The sequence below is a fragment of the Rutidosis leptorrhynchoides genome, chromosome 8, assembly GCF_046630445.1.
Source record: "Rutidosis leptorrhynchoides isolate AG116_Rl617_1_P2 chromosome 8, CSIRO_AGI_Rlap_v1, whole genome shotgun sequence".
In the NCBI taxonomy this organism is placed as follows: domain Eukaryota; kingdom Viridiplantae; phylum Streptophyta; class Magnoliopsida; order Asterales; family Asteraceae; genus Rutidosis; species Rutidosis leptorrhynchoides.
In genome coordinates this window covers 240,051,654-240,068,551 of record NC_092340.1, presented here as the reverse complement: position 1 = coordinate 240,068,551, position 16,898 = coordinate 240,051,654, and positions in this window count along the sequence as shown.

Genomic DNA, 16,898 nt, shown 5'->3' with positions numbered 1-16,898 from the left:
AAACCAGAATGCATGACTTGTTTCTGGACGTATGAATTACGTGTCTTTATTGCCTTTGCTGAACGACTTGTGTACTAGCTAGAATTATCTTCACAACCATCTTGTATCAAATTTATTGTGTGCTATATTTCATGTTATATGTAAAATAAGCGGTATTGTAAGTTTGTAAAATATTGTGTAAAAGTTTGAACGCGAAATATTATTATAATCAGTTTTTCATATAGAATTGTAGTAGTTGAATTGTATATTAGCTACTAAGTATGAACTTAACGGGTAGGTACTACCCGAATTTAAACTTATAAAACGCTAATATGGAGAAAAAGCTTTTATAAATGAGTTCATATTATGCTACGAAATACTATTAACTACTCTTAATATTCTGTATGATTAACTTGTTCCATTTGACTATTTTGAAGGAAATGGCACCGACTACTCGACACACCGTGAATATGAATGAAGAGGAATTCCGTACTTTTCTAGCTTCAAACATAGCCGCAGTACAGGCTGCGCTACATACCAACAATAACCTTGGATCTAGCAGTACAGGAAATCGTGTAGGATGCACCTACAAAGAATTCACTGCCTGCAAACCTTTAGAATTTGATGGAACCGAAGGACCGATCGGATTGAAACGGTGGACCGAGAAGGTCAAATCGGTGTTTGCCATAAGTAAGTGTACTGAAGAGGACAAAGTGAAGTACGCTACGCATACCTTCACAGGTTCTGCGTTAACATGGTGGAATACCTATCTAGAGCAAGTGGGACAAGATGATGCTTACGCACTACCGTGGTCAGCATTCAAGCACTTGATGAACGAGAAGTACCGTCCCAGAACCGAGGTCAATAAGCTCAAGACAGAACTTAGAGGGTTACGAACCCAAGGATTTGATATTACCACGTACGAAAGACGATTCACAGAATTGTGCCTATTGTGTCCGGGAGCGTTCGAAGACGAGGAAGAGAAGATCGACGCGTTTGTGAAAGGATTACCGGAAAGAATCCAAGAAGATATAAGTTCACACGAGCCCGACTCCATACAACAGGCATGTAGAATGGCTCACAAACTAGTGAACCAGATTGAGGAAAGAATTAAAGAACAGACGGCTGAAGAGGCCAATGTGAAGCAAGTCAAAAGAAAGTGGAAGGAAAACGGTGATAAGAATCACCAATACAACAACAACAGCAATTACAACAATAATCGCAACAATTATCCCAACAATCGCAACATCAATCGCAACTACAACAAGCGGCCCAACAACAACAACAACAACAGCAACTACAACAATCATCCCAACAACAATAATAATCGCAACAACAGCAACAATCAGAAGCAGCTATGTCAAAGGTGTGAAAAGTATCACTCGGGGTTCTGCACCAAATTTTGCAACAAGTGTAAAAGAAATGGTCATAGCGCGGCGAAGTGTGAGGTCTACGGACCAGGGGTTAATAGAACGAAAGGAACAAATGGTGTCGGAACGAGTAATGGCGGAGCAAGTAGTGTCGGAGAAAGTTATGCCAATGTAGTTTGTTATAAATGTGGAAAACCAGGCCACATTACTAGAAATTGCTCGAACCAGGAGAACACGAATGGACAAGGCCACGGAAGAGTTTTCAATATTAATGCGGCAGAGGCACAGGAAGACCCGGAGCTTGTTACGGGTACGTTTCTTATTGACAATAAATCTGCTTACGTTTTATTTGATTCGGGTGCGGATAGAAGCTATATGAGTAGAGATTTTTGTGATAAATTAAGTTGTCCATTGACGCCTTTGGATAGTAAATTTTTACTCGAATTAGCAAATGGTAAATTAATTTCAGCAGATAATATATGTCGGAATCGAGAAATTAAACTGGTTAGCGAAACATTTAAGATTGATTTGATACCAGTAGAGTTAGGGAGTTTTGATGTGATAATCGGTATGGACTGGTTGAAAGAAGTGAAAGCAGAGATCGTTTGTTACAAAAATGCAATTCGCATTATACGAGAAAAAGGAAAACTCTTAATGGTGTACGAAGAAAAGGGCAACACGAAGCTACATCTTATTAGTAATTTGAAGGCACAAAAACTAATAAGAAAAGGTTGCTATGCTGTTCTAGCACACGTCGAGAAAGTACAAACTGAAGAAAAGAGCATCAATGATGTTCCCGTTGCAAAAGAATTTCCCGATGTATTTCCGAAAGAATTACCGGGATTACCCCCGCATCGATCCGTTGAATTTCAAATAGATCTTGTACCAGGAGCTGCACCAATAGCTCGTGCTCCTTACAGACTCGCACCCAGCGAGATGAAAGAACTGCAAAGCCAATTACAAGAACTTTTAGAGCGTGGTTTCATTCGACCAAGCACATCACCGTGGGGAGCTCCTGTTTTGTTTGTCAAGAAGAAAGATGGTACATTCAGGTTGTGTATCGACTACCGAGAGTTGAACAAACTTACCATCAAGAACCGATACCCACTACCGAGAATCGACGACTTATTTGATCAGCTACAAGGCTCGTCTGTTTATTCAAAGATTGACTTACGTTCCGGGTATCATCAAATGCGGGTGAAAGAAGTTGATATTCCAAAGACTGCTTTCAGAACACGTTACGGTCATTACAAGTTTATGGTCATGCCGTTTGGTTTAACTAATGCACCAGCTGTGTTCATGGACCTTATGAACCGAGTGTGTGGACCATACCTTGACAAGTTTGTCATTGTTTTCATTGATGACATACTTATTTACTCAAAGAATGATCAAGAACACGGTGAACATTTGAGAAAGGTGTTAGAAGTATTGAGGAAGGAAGAATTGTACGCTAAGTTTTCGAAGTGTGCATTTTGGTTGGAAGAAGTTCAATTCCTCGGTCACATAGTGAACAAAGAAGGTATTAAGGTGGATCCGGCAAAGATAGAAACTGTTGAAAAGTGGGAAACCCCGAAAACTCCGAAACACATACGCCAGTTTTTAGGACTAGCTGGTTACTACAGAAGGTTCATCCAAGACTTTTCCAGAATAGCAAAACCCTTGACTGCATTAACGCATAAAGGGAAGAAATTTGAATGGAATGATGAACAAGAGAAAGCGTTTCAGTTATTGAAGAAAAAGCTAACTACGGCACCTATATTGTCATTGCCTGAAGGGAATGATGATTTTGTGATTTATTGTGACGCATCAAAGCAAGGTCTCGGTTATGTATTAATGCAATGAACGAAGGTGATTGCTTATGCGTCTAGACAATTGAAGATTCACGAGCAAAATTATACGACGCATGATTTAGAATTAGGCGCGGTTGTTTTTGCATTAAAGACTTGGAGGCACTACTTATATGGGGTCAAAAATATTATATATACCGACCACAAAAGTCTTCAACACATATTTAATCAGAAACAACTGAATATGAGGCAGCGTAGGTGGATTGAATTGTTGAATGATTACGAATTTGAGATTCATTACCACCCGGGGAAGGCAAATGTGGTAGCCGACGCATTGAGCAGAAAGGACAGAGAACCCATTCGAGTAAAATCTATGAATATAATGATTCACACTAACCTTACTACTCAAATAAAGGAGGCACAACAAGGAGTTTTAAAAGAGGGAAATTTAAAGGATGAAATACCCAAAGGATCGGAGAAGCATCTTAATATTCGGGAAGACGGAACCCGGTATAGGGCTGAAAGAATTTGGGTACCAAAATTTGGAGATATGAGAGAAATGGTACTTAGAGAAGCTCATAAAACCAGATACTCAATACATCCTGGAACGGGGAAGATGTACAAGGATCTTAAGAAATATTTTTGGTGGCCAGGTATGAAAGCCGATATTGCTAAATATGTAGGAGAATGTTTGACGTGTTCTAAGGTCAAAGCTGAGCATCAGAAACCATCAGGTCTACTTCAACAACCCAAAATCCCGGAATGGAAATGGGAAAACATTACCATGGATTTCATCACTAAATTGCCAAGGACTGCAAGTGGTTTTGATACTATTTGGGTAATAGTTGATCGTCTCACCAAATCAGCACACTTCCTGCCAATAAGAGAAGATGATAAGATGGAGAAGTTAGGACGACTGTATTTGAAGGAAGTCGTCTCCAGACATGGAATACCAATCTCTATTATCTCTGATAGGGATGGCAGATTTATTTCAAGATTCTGGCAGACATTACAGCAAGCATTAGGAACTCGTCTAGACATGAGTACTGCCTATCATCCACAAACTGATGGGCAGAGCGAAAGGACGATACAAACGCTTGAAGACATGCTACGAGCATGTGTTATTGATTTCGGAAACAGTTGGGATCGACATCTACCGTTAGCAGAATTTTCCTACAACAACAGCTACCATTCAAGCATTGAGATGGCGCCGTTTGAAGCACTTTATGGTAGAAAGTGCAGGTCTCCAATTTGTTGGAGTGAAGTGGGGGATAGACAGATTACGGGTCCGGAGATAATACAAGAAACTACCGAGAAGATCATCCAAATTCAACAACGATTGAAAACCGCCCAAAGTCGACAAAAGAGCTACGCTGACATTAAAAGAAAAGATATAGAATTTGAAATTGGAGAGATGGTCATGCTTAAAGTTGCACCTTGGAAAGGCGTTGTTCGATTTGGTAAACGAGGGAAATTAAATCCAAGGTATATTGGACCATTCAAGATTATTGATCGTGTCGGACCAGTAGCTTACCGACTTGAGTTACCTCAACAACTCGCGGATGTACATAACACTTTCCACGTCTCGAATTTGAAGAAATGTTTTGCTAAAGAAGATCTCACTATTCCGTTGGACGAAATCCAAATCAATGAAAAACTTCAATTCATTGAAGAACCCGTCGAAATAATGGATCGTGAGGTTAAGAGACTTAAACAAAACAAGATACCGATTGTTAAGGTTCGATGCAATGCTCGTAGAGGACCCGAGTTCACCTGGGATCATGAAGATCAAATGAAGAAGAAATACCCACATTTATTTCCAGAAGATACGTCAACACCTCCAACTGCTTAAAATTTCGGGACGAAATTTATTTAACGGGTAGGTACTGTAGTGACCCGAACTTTTCCATGTTTATATATATTAATTGAGATTGATATTTACATGATTAAATGTTTCCAACATGTTAAGCAATCAAACTTGTTAAGACTTGATTAATTGAAATATGTTTCATATAAACAATTGACCACCCAAGTTGACCGGTGATTCACGAACGTTAAAACTTGTAAAAACTATATGATGACATATATATGGATATATATATATATATAGTTAACATGATATTATGATAAGTAAACACATCATTAAGTATATTAACAATGAACTACATATGTAAAAACAAGACTACTAACTTAATGATTTTTAAACGAGACATATATGTAACGATTATCGTTGTAAAGACATTTAATGTATATATATCATATTAAGAGATATTCATACATGATAATATCATGATAATATAATAATTTAAAATCTCATTTGATATTATACACATTGGGTTAACAACATTTAACAAGATCGTTAACCTAAAGGTTTCAAAACAACACTTACATGTAACGACTAAACGATGACTTAACGACTCAGTTAAAATGTATATACATGTAGTGTTTTAATATGTATTTATACACTTTTGAAAGACTTCAATACACTTATCAAAATACTTCTACTTAACAAAAATGCTTACAATTACATCCTCGTTCAGTTTCATCAACAATTCTACTCGTATGCACCCGTATTCGTACTCGTACAATACACAGCTTTTAGATGTATGTACTATTGGTATATACACTCCAATGATCAGCTCTTAGCAGCCCATGTGAGTCACCTAACACATGTGGGAACCATCATTTGGCAACTAGCATGAAATATCTCATAAAATTACAAAAATATGAGTAATCATTCATGACTTATTTACATGAAAACAAAATTACATATCCTTTATATCTAATCTATACACCAACGACCAAAAACACCTACAAACACTTTCATTCTTCAATTTTCTTCATCTAATTGATCTCTCTCAAGTTCTATCTTCAAGTTCTAAGTGTTCTTCATAAATTCTACAAGTTCTAGTTACATAAAATCAAGAATACTTTCAAGTTTGCTAGCTCACTTCCAATCTTGTAAGGTGATCATCCAACCTCAAGAAATCTTTGTTTCTTATAGTAGGTTATCATTCTAATACAAGGTAATAATCATATTCAAACTTTGGTTCAATTTCTATAACTATAACAATCTTATTTCAAGTGATGATCTTACTTGAACTTGTTTTCGTGTCATGATTCTGCTTCAAGAACTTCGAGCCATCCAAGGATCCGTTGAAGCTAGATCCATTTTTCTCTTTTATAGTAGGTTTATCCAAGGAACTTAAGGTAGTAATGATGTTCATAACATCATTCAATTCATACATATAAAGCTATCTTATTCGAAGGTTTAAACTTGTAATCACTAGAACATAGTTTAGCTAATTCTAAACTTGTTCGCAAACAAAAGTTAATCCTTCTAACTTGACTTTTAAAATCAACTAAACACATGTTCTATATCTATATGATATGCTAACTTAATGATTTAAAACCTGGAAACACGAAAAACACTGTAAAACCGGATTTACGCCGTCGTAGTAACACCGCGGGCTGTTTTGGGTTAGTTAATTAAAAACTATGATAAAATTTGATTTAAAAGTTGTTATTCTGGGAAAATGATTTTTATTATGAACATGAAACTATATCCAAAAATTATGGTTAAACTCAAAGTGGAAGTATGTTTTCTAAAATGGTCATCCAGACGTCGTTCTTTCGACTGAAATGACTACCTTTACAAAAACGACTTGTAACTTATTTTTCCGACTATAAACCTATACTTTTTCTGTTTAGATTCATAAAATAGAGTTCAATATGAAACCATAGCAATTTGATTCACTCAAAACGGATTTAAAATGAAGAAGTTATGGGTAAAACAAGATTGGATAATTTTTCTCATTTTAGCTACGTGAAAATTGGTAACAAATCTATTCCAACCATAACTTAATCAACTTGTATTGTATATTATGTAATCTTGAGATACCATAGACACGTATACAATGTTTCGACCTATCATGTCGACACATCTATATATATTTCGGAACAACCATAGACACTCTATATGTGAATGTTGGAGTTAGCTATACAGGGTTGAGGTTGATTCTAAAATATATATAGTTTGAGTTGTGATCAATACTGAGATACGTATACACTGGGTTGTGGATTGATTCAAGATAATATTTATCGATTTATTTTTGTACATCTAACTGTGAACAACTAGTTATAGGTTACTAACGAGGACAGCTGACTTAATAAACTTAAAACATCAAAATATATTAAAAGTGTTGTAAATATATTTTGAACATACTTTGATATATATGTATATATTGTTATAGGTTCGTGAATCAACCAGTGGCCAAGTCTTACTTCCCGACGAAGTAAAAATCTGTGAAAGTGAGTTATAGTCCCACTTTTAAAATCTAATATTTTTGGGATGAGAATACATGCAGGTTTTATAAATGATTTACAAAATAGACACAAGTACGTGAAACTACATTCTATGGTTGAATTATCGAAATCGAATATGCCCCTTTTTATTAAGTCTGGTAATCTAAGAATTAGGGAACAGACACCCTAATTGACGTGAATCCTAAAGATAGATCTATCGGGCCCAACAAGCCCCATCCAAAGTACCGGATTCTTTAGTACTTCGAAATTTATATCATGTCCGAAGGAGGATCAATGATGGGATATTCATATATGCATCTTGTTAATGTCGGTTACCAGGTGTTCACCATATGAATGATTTTTATCTCTATGTATGGGATGTGTATTGAAATATGAAATCTTGTGGTCTATTGTTACAATTTGATATATATAGGTTAAACCTATAACTCACCAACATTTTTGTTGACGTTTAAAGCATGTTTATTCTCAGGTGAATACTAAGAGCTTCCGTTATTGCATACTAAAATAAGGACAAGATTTGGAGTCCATGTTTGTATGATATTGTGTAAAAACTGCATTCAAGAAACTGATTTTGATGTAACATATTTGTATTGTAAACCATTATGTAATGGTCGTGTGTAAACAGGATATTTTAGATTATCATTATTTGATAATCTACGTAAAGCTTTTTAAACCTTTATTTATGAAATAAAGGTTATGGTTTATTTTAAAAATGAATGCAGTCTTTGAAAAACGTCACATATAGAGGTCAAAACCTTGCAACGAAATCAATTAATATGGAACGTTTTTAATCAATAAGAACGGGACATTTCAGTCTCCCTGTGGAACGAAACGGACTTACTAAAAACTACACTACTGTACGATTAGGTACACTGCCTATAGTATTGTAGCAAGGTTTAGGTATATCCACTTTATAAATAAATAAATAACTTGTATAAAATTGTATCGTATTTAATAGAATTTTGTTATAAAAATATAACTATTTCGTATACACCTCGTATAAAATTAAGTTTTTGGTGCCGCTGCAAGAGAACGCCGAAGCGAAACGCTATTTTTCTAAAAAAAAATAATATATTTATTTTTAATCTATTTTTGTAAAAATATAGTAAGTTTTAAATATAAAAACATAAAAAAAAGAAAATATATATATATATATATATATATATATATATATATATATATATATATATATATATATATATATATATATATATATATATATATATATATATATATATATATATATTACTATATTTTTACGTTTTAAAATTAAAAAGTTTGTATTTTTTTAGTTACAAAAACTAATAGGTAATTTTTTAAAATATAAGTTTTTATAAATATTTTATAAGTTAAAAACAGAAAAGAAAAAAAAATCAAAGTAAAACGTAAAAAAAATAAAAATAAAAAAATTAATACAAAACTGAACCTGTGATTTTTGTCCTGCATCTTATCTGAATCTGCAAGCCATGCGATCGCATGGCTGCAGTGTAGAAAATCCATGCGACCGCATGGTTACGTCTGAAACACCCAGAACCTAGTACGTACGGATTAGGGTTACGTTAAAATATTATTATTATTAATTAATTAGTTAATTAGGGTTTAGTTTAAATAATGATTAGTTTTAAGTTTTAATTAAATTTGTATTTTTAAGTTTCAATTAGTTTTATTATTTATAAAATTAATACTTTTATAAAATAATAATATAAAAATAATATTTTTATAAAATTTGTATTTTTATCATTTTAGTTATAATTTGTATTTTTATCGTTTAATTCGTAATTTGTATATTTTTCGTTCGTAATTAGTTTAAATTTAGTATTTGCCGTAGCTATTTTATTTTTTTAGATTTTTAGGCTTTGCCGTAAAATCCCTTAAGTGCTTTTTCTTTAGATTAAGATTTAGGCGCTTTAAAATTTTACAACGTTGCTTATCGCTTTAGTTTTAAGTAAATTTTAGTGCCTTTTTATGTTATTGCCGTTTTGGATATAGAATTCCTTTTCAGCTTTAATACCTTTAGATGTAAGTTTTAATTCTTAGTTTTCCGACTTTTATTATGTTTCGACGCTTATTTTTCGACCTTTTATTTTTCGACATTTTACGACGCACTCTTTTTCTTTCTTGTTTCTCGACGCTCTAGTTTTTAGGACATAGATTTTTTCTTCAAAATTTCGACGAAAAATTATTTTAAGTGGTTAAATTGATAGACATCCAAATTTTCAGGTTCGTAGTAATAGTTGGATTTGTTAGTGGCGAGTTGTGGGCTTCCGATTTAAAGGGTCCTGGCTACCTGCTGCATCTATTGGCTATCCGAAACGTGGGCAAAATTAGAAAAGTCTATTAATTTGATAACTTATATAATTTTTATATTTATAACTAATAGGATATTCAGTGAATGCACCGAGCAAAACGTTCACCACCTTTCATACGTTCACCACCTGTAACTCGATCAAGAAATCTAGCCAATATTGTCGCCGTTAATTTTTCTTTAGAATCTTCATCTAGTAATCCAAGTACTCCAACTCAAAATCCTGATAATTCATTTTTTGAACCCAACCTCACAATTGAGAATCCGGAGGATATTCAGGGACAATTCAGAGATCCTGAACCACTAATCATTGCTCCTGAACCACAAATCACTCATCCAGAGATTTTCGAGGAAGAAACCATTAAATCAGAATCCTCTAGTGATTCTTATTCAACAAATTCAATTATGGAAGTAACTAAACCTCTAAGTATGGAAGACCGAATGAGAACCACACGCACGGTCCAAGGTCATGCCATTATTAAGCCAGACATTAATGCGACAGATTATGAAATCAAAGGACAAATCCTACACATGGTAACTAATCAATGCCAATATAGTGGTACGCCAAAAGAAGATCTAAACGAAAATCTTCGAACCTTTAATGGGATATGTACTCTATTCAAAATCAGAGAAGTTGAGGATGAACAGATCTGTCTCATGTTATTTCCCTGGACTTTAAAGGGAGAAGCCAAAGATTGGTTAGAATCATTACCTGAAGGGGCGATTGATACATGGGATGTCTTAGTTGAAAATTTTCTTAAACAATTCTTTCCGGCATCTAAAGCCGTGAGACTTCAAGGAGAAATTGTTACGTTCACACAAAAGCTAAATGAAACTCTATATGAGGTATGGACAAGATTTGGAAAGTTATTTAGAGGATGTCCTCAACATGGTTTAGACACTTATCAAATAGTACAAATATTCTACCAAGGATGCGATATTACTACACGAAAAGACATCGATATAGCAGCTAATGGTTCCATTATGAAGAAAACCGCAACTGAAGCTCACAAGATTATTGATAACACAGCCTCCCACTTTCATGAGTGACATCAAGAAAAAGATATATTTCGTTCATCTAAAGCGGCTAGAGCCGATTCTAGCCATGACTTTGATTCAGTTTCCGCAAAAATAGATGCTTTCGAGAGACGAATGGAAAAGATGAATAAAGATATTCATGCAATACGAATCAGTTGTGAGCAATGCGGTGGACCACACTTAACGAAAGAGTATCACATCGAGCAAACGATGGAACAACGTGAGAATGTTTCCTACATAAACCAAAGGCCGGGAAATAATTATCAAAATAATTATCAACCGCCAAGGCCAAACTTTAATTGAAATAAAAACATTCTTTACAATCCAAATGGACCCAACAATAACTCGTAAAACCAACAAGGTCCAAATAACCAACCAACTCAAAACAACACTTTCAATCAACAAAGACCTGACTTGTATAAACTACCACAACAAACCGAAGAGAAAAAGTCAAATCTAGACGAAATGATGGCAAAGCTAATGGAATCTCAAACACAATTTATTACATCTCAAACCCAAACTAATGAGAGGTTTGATCAGTCATTAAGAACTCAACAAGCTTCCATTTTGAATCTAGAAAAACACGTAGGTACTCTTGCTAGCATGATGAGTGAGAGGGAACAAGGAAAGCTACCGAGTAATACTGAAGTAAATCCTTGAAATGAGAATGCTAATATGGTCTCAACAAATTCTGAAAAATCAGCTCCAGAAGATGGGAAGGTTTTAGATGTGAGTAACAATGAAGAAGTTACACCACCACCCGAGTATGTAAAGCCAGTGGTGGCACCATACAGACCACCTATCTCATTTCCAAGAAAAGGAGTTGAGTATGAACAAGTGATAGGTAATAAAGTTTGTGATACCTCTGGAAAGAAGAAGAAGAATAAGAAAGTGCAAGAAACAAAAACCGTAAAGATAACCCCGGTGAAGACAGTTCCACCAAAACCTCCACCCAGGGTGGGTGATCCGGGTGAATTTATTGTTCCTTGTCTACTTAGTGATTGTGTCATGTATGATGCACTAGCAGATTTAGGTGCGAGTGTGAGTGTTATGCCTCTTTCATTATATAAGAGATTAGGAGTAGGTGAGTTAAGTCCAACAAAAATGAGTGTTCGACTCTTTGATCAAACCATTAGGCACCTAGTTGGAATTGCTGACAACCTACCCGTTCAAGTAGGTAATTTAACCTTTCTAGTCAAATTTATTGTCATTGACATAGAAGAGGACCCAAATATTCCTCTAATTTTAGGTCGACCATTCTTAGCGTCCACCGGGGCGTTATTTGATGTAAGATATGGTAGAATGACACTTAGTAATGATGAAAAATCGATCACCTTTGTGATTCGAAAGACTAAATTTCCACCAACCAAAACCGTTGAACCAACAAAAATGATTGGTAAGAACCATGTTGTTTTACCAACTCCAACGGTAGTGCTTAACAATAATAAAACATCTAAGTGTGGAGAAAATGAAGTAACACCTGATTATGACCTGATAACAAAGAACCCCATTGTTGATACGAAATTAAATGACCCCGTTATTAATAGTTCAATGAAGAAACTTATTAAACGAATTCGCGATGCTAGAACCAAGGGGAACTTTAAGTTATGTAACCGGTTAGTATCCAATCTTTCACCTAAAGAAAAGGCGAAACTAGTTGAATTTGTGGATATTACACAGGAATCCGACCAATGGCTTAAAGCAAAAGTCACAGATTTGCAAGTTGATTATGGTCCAAGAGAAATTGACAATGAAGTTAACCACAATTTCGACACCACAGTTACCTAAGTGTGGGGAGATTCAAATGTTTTAAGAAAAAAATTGATGTCTAGAGTTAGTTGTTCTGTTCTCGTGTAGTTCCGAGAATGGAATCCGATTGGTCTTTTCCACTAGCAGACACTAAAGAACAAGTTTTCTCCCCCCATTCTGAATTTTTGTTTTGTAGGTTTTGTATGAAATTAATTTGCATTTTTAAATTTAATTTTTGTGTGATTTAAAAAAAAACAACAATTACTCTATATCATTAAGTTTAAAAAAATGATTTCTAAAATTTGTCGTAAGTTAAAGACTGGGTCATGGAACCGAAATTGCTTTACCCGAGGGCGGGGCGAAAAATTTTTTTATCATTATTTTTAATTTTATTGATCTAAAGTATACAAAAAAAAATAAAAAACCCAAAAATCTTTGTTTTTAAAACAGTCGCTTTAAAAACTACAAATTTTAAATTTTGTTGAGGGACGGACTAGGTAAACATACCGAACCTACCTAAAGTAAAAGGAAACAAAGTTTTAAAAAATTATTCAATTAAATTGTTTTAATAAATAAAGATTTTATAAAAAAAATAATAATAATAATAAAAAAAATATTATGTATGTTTTTAGTTTATCTTATGTACAAAACATGGTAAAACATCGCACTTTCAAAGACTGACATTAAGTTCAGCAAAAGCTACTAATTTTAACGATAAGACGCAAAATATAAAATGTGATATAAAACAATATGTTTGCAAACTCGGTATTTTAATCACTTTTCTACACTAATCACCCTCATGAATTTATAATTATAGTCTGATTTCATGCAAACGAGGGCATTGCATGATCTCAAGTATGGGGAAGGGTTATAAATTCTCTCGGGTTTACACTTAGTTTAATTGCCAAATTTTGTGAAAATTTAAAAAAAATTCAACTAAATGAATTCAAAATCATGTTTATACATATTTATGAACGATAAAACTAGGTGTTAATGCCGAAATTATTGTTACCTCGGAGAGAACATAAATGGAGAAACAACCCAAAACGCTTGAATTCATTTAAAATGGAATAGAAGAGAATAAAAAGGCAAAAAAAAAAGAATAAATAAAAGCTAAGTGTGGGAAGAATTTACCAATTTCTTTAAAAGACATATCACATATTTGGTACAGATTATTGCAGATACTTTAGCTTTGGAATAAACTAATCAGTTTTACCCTGATTTATTGTAATACCTTTGAATGAAAAGATGGATCTACACGATGAATCAATTCCATCATTAAAAGGAAGTAAAGTCTTCCAAAAAAGACACGCGCTTCTTGATTTAGGTCAGGAAGTTGTCGTCCAGACCAGCTGTAGGTTGACGAAAAATCTAGAAAACTCATCTCTAAAATCAGCAGGAAATCCACGGACCTCAGCATCAAACAGGGTCGCCAAGTGGTCAGACTTATCCAAACCATGAGAGGATCTGTCTCGTACAATGGGGGGCACCGTTCAAATTAGCTTATAAGACTAATGAATCAGATCCCCAGAAAGGATAATCTCCTTAAAGATCAAAAATCAGCTTTTAAGACTGATATTACTCAATCCTTGAGATTGACCTTAAAGATTGAGAATTCAAACTCATGGAATTCAATGATATCTAAACTCGAGCTTGAACGAGAAAATATTTTGATCAAATTAAAACCGATTTTTTTTCTGAAAACCCTATTTTCAATGTGTTCATTACCATTGAACGTAAAATCCTAAGAATTCACTAGAATTCATTAGGTCACCTCAACCAAATTGGGTGTCAACCGTAAGAACGGTGGTTGCATAGCATGGTCGAAGACAGGACCTTGTGCCAGACTGAAAAACTATAGGGTGATCTTTAATATTGCTCCTACAAAGGATAGTAATTGCATCTGACACGTTGTGGACCATGAACATCTGCATGTCATTAGACATTGCCTTAACAGTTGCTTGTTCAACGCTTTCCTTTACAACCGGACGGTAGTTTACCGAAAGGTAATATACGGAACAAGTATACTGGATGTGTTGCTTTCCTAATACAAGGTTAGCAAGTGGGTGACACAAAACTACAAGTTTCGAGCTAAAAATTTAAAATTTGAAACCCACAAAACCCACAAAAATAATTTGCGAACACCGGTGAAGGGTTATTCCGGAAAACTTATCTAGGGTAAAAGCTAGAATGAATTTTCAAAAGATCAAATGTTTTCATAAAGATCCAATTTCCTTAAGGATCTAAATTTTATAAGTCATGTGGGACTGTAAACCACATCGTTACTATCATTGTTTATACCGCCGTATCAAAATCACTGATGTATAAAGTGTGAGAATAAAAAAGTGATTCGAGTGAAGTGTGATTTAATTTCAAGATCTTATTGCTTGAGGACAAGCAATGCTCAAGTGTGGGGATATTTGATAGTGCTCCAAATGAACATATATTTAGGCACAATATCCTTCCAATATGTAAAGCTTTTAGTTGTAATTATTCTATTTTTATGTAATATTCGTTTAAATAAATAAGTGCGAAGACAAAAGAAGAAAATGACGATTTGAAGACGCAAATGACCAAAAAGCTCAAATGTACAAGATATAATTCAAGTGGTTCAATTTAATGATGAGAAACGTCTAAAAATTACAAGAGTGCAAGCCGCGAAACGCAAAGTACAAGATATTCCGCGTACGAAAGGACGTTCGAAAATGCGAAACCGGGACATGAACCAACTATCAACGCGCGATGCAGCGGAGCTAAAATTACAAGTCAACTATGCACATAAATATAATATAATATATAAATAATTCTTAAAATTATATATATTATATTATATATTAATAAAACGTCGGCAAAACTAGAAAACAAAGTGATTGGGATGGATCCAGCTGGCCATGCGATCGCATGGCCTGGCTGCCTTATTCCCATGCGATAGCATGGCAGGGAATTGGTGGCCAGGTCCTATAAATTCAGCATTTTTCGGACGAGTTAACACATCTTTTTCTTTTCCTTTCTATGAAACGTAAATATATATATTATATAATTTTAATTTCAAGTTAATAATAATAAGGGTATTGTAAGAATGTTTTACGGGTTTTAAGTCGAAATTCTGTCCGTGCGACGCTACACAATTAATAACCACTGTAAGCTATGTTCTTCCTTTTTAAATTATTGTCTTGTAACTAAGTTATTATTATGCTTATTTGAGCCGAAGTAATCGTGATGTTAGACTAAATATTAAAGACGAGGTTATTGAATTTTGTACCATAATTTTGGTTTGGACAAAAGACCGACACTTGTGGACATTGGACTATGGACTATTAATAGATTGGGGGGGGGGGGGGGGGGGGGGGTATTGTCTAATAACGAATGACAACTCGTTGCAATCTGTCGAACCTATTTTCAAATTAGTTAATCTAATAATTATTAAATGATTATGAATGTTCTATTTAGTGACGTTTATACGACATCTGTTACAATCATTTAATTAATTATTCAGGTTGGGTAATTGATTATTCAAACTGATCAAGTGGGTAAATTAATATTCATATCTCATTGAAACAGGGGTGAATTACATTCAAGGGTAATTTGTGTAATTGTTAACAAAGTATTAAAACCTTGGATTATACGCAGTCGATAACCTGGTGTAATCATTAAACAAAGTATTAAAACCTTGTTACAGTTCGAATCCCTAATTAGTTGGAATATTTGACTTCGGGAATAAGGTTAATTTGACGAGCATTTTATAATTATGACCGATGGACTATTATGGACAAAAACTAGATAGGTATCAAAAAAATCCAGGACAAAGGACATTTAACCTAGAGTAATAAATTAAAATCAAAACGTCAAACATCATGATTACAGAAGTTTAAATAAGCATAATTGTTTTATTTTATATTTCATCGTACCTTTATTTTCCGTCATTTTAATTACTGCAATTTACTTTATCGTAATTTAAATTCTATCATTTATATTATTGTCATTTATCATTACGCTTTATTTAAAATCGACAAATCGGTCATTAAACGGTAAAACCCCCCTTTTTATAATAATAATACTACTATATTATATATATTTATACAAATATAATTGTTTAAAAATATAGTGTACGCAATAAGCCGTCTCCCTGTGGAACGAACCGGACTTACTAAAAACTACACTACTGTACGGTTAAGTACACTGCCTATAGTGTTGTAGCAAGGTTTAGATATATCACTACAAGAAATATGAATATATGAGACCCACGTAAGTGTCCTAAAATGTGTTGTTTTAGGACCTTTCGCTTGAAAGGACACACCGAAATGGCGTCTCCTATAAGACGGTTGTATAAAGTGAAAAGGGTCC